The sequence below is a fragment of the Nannochloropsis gaditana genome (genome assembly GCF_000240725.1).
Source record: "Nannochloropsis gaditana CCMP526 unplaced genomic scaffold scaffold490, whole genome shotgun sequence".
NCBI lineage: Eukaryota > Eustigmatophyceae > Eustigmatales > Monodopsidaceae > Microchloropsis > Microchloropsis gaditana.
In genome coordinates this window covers 1-1629 of record NW_005803463.1, presented here as the reverse complement: position 1 = coordinate 1629, position 1629 = coordinate 1, and positions in this window count along the sequence as shown.

The following is a 1629-nucleotide window of genomic DNA, read 5'->3' as shown; positions in this document are numbered from 1 at the left end:
CCCCCCCCCCGACATTTAATAACAATTCTTGAGCCGTTTTCTGACGACGACCGTGCTGTCAACGGGCGGAACGCTGGTCATATCGCTATGGAATCAGCATGGGTGGATGCACGGTCCTTTCCGATGCAGGAGAATGGCGCGTTATGGACATTTTTGTGGCATTCCGAGAAGGACGCAAGAGCAAACCCCGGACTCTCGGCACCGCCGAGCACCATCTGACCGAGCCAGCTTGACCAATACCCACATGTTCGCGTTTTTGATTGGTGCAAGCGAACAGACATGCTACATCTGGGTACATTATTGCCTATAGATGAATTAATTGAATTTCTCAGGCAAGAGTTTTACTCATTTCTGAAACGAAAATGGCCATTTTTCAACAATGGACAGGTGTCGCTGTCGAGGGGGTCTGTATGGTCCCGCGGAAGAACTTGAAGACCTCGAGAAATACGTGCCGCCAAGTTTTCTGTGCCTATTTTCATCTTTCAGTTCATATTCATTTAAGATTTATGGAATTTAATATCCTAGTCAATTTTGTGAAGATGAGACTTGTGTGTCAAGCTTCCGTATAAACTCCATTGTCCACCCAATTTGCGGTTGTCTCCATTTTACGATGGAAAATTGTCCCAAACCGAGCGATGACTTGACTTTTCTTTTATCCCCTATGGCCACACTAGACCCCCTTGCAAAAAACGTCCCATGAAATAGCACGTAGTGATGGAAACATCGAGCAGTAGCCCTGTCTGTATCGAAATTTCAGGGTCAGCGGAAGGCAACTGGACTGCGAATAGCATAAACGAAGAAGACACGAAGGAGACCAAACAGGGCTGGAACAAGGACGCGTATGGGAAGAAGAGTGACGAGAACGCGATGTTTGGAGAAGAAGGAGATTCCGACAGTCGAGGAATGGATGAGTTACACGCGGCAGAAAAAGATGCGCGAAAGACTAGGAGTGTCAATAACGACGACGAGCACTGCGGCGACGATGCCGACATAGACATGGACCAATATGTGAGCATGGACGGGAATAAATGGCAGGAACAAGACTACCAGAAACGCCTTTTTCATCGCGTGGACGAGTTTGAGGAAGTGCATTGGAACACGCTCCTCCGCCGCGCTCGACGATTCACGCCTGCTCAGGCTCTGTCGGACATGCAATCCGTCCCCCTCCCGAAGGCGCGCTTACGTCGTTTTATTCGCATGGACATGGTCAATGGACAACAGCACAAAAGTGTCATGGGAGAGGTTCAGTGTCTGGTGGCCAAGGCGTGCGAATTCTTCATTTCTGACCTGAGTCATCGTGCGTATATTTGTGCAGAAGAAGACAGGCGCAAGTGCTTGCAGCGCTGCGACGTGGCTAGAGGCATCTCTTTGAGCGATATGTTCGACTTCTTGATAGACATAGTGCCCCGGGAATATATGCATATAAAATGCAAGCGAGGCACGAACCGAAGTCGGATCTGGCAGGCCTTGGCTACGTTAGAGGCCGGCGATCCGGGGGAAGATATCAATCAGACGGGCACACAAGGCGCGCGAGGGGATACGGAGGAGTGGACGGAACGCGTCCTTTCGTCAGCATCTGGCGCTTGTCAGTCCTCCACCTTCTCACTTCCTTCCCCTCCCACGCCCCCC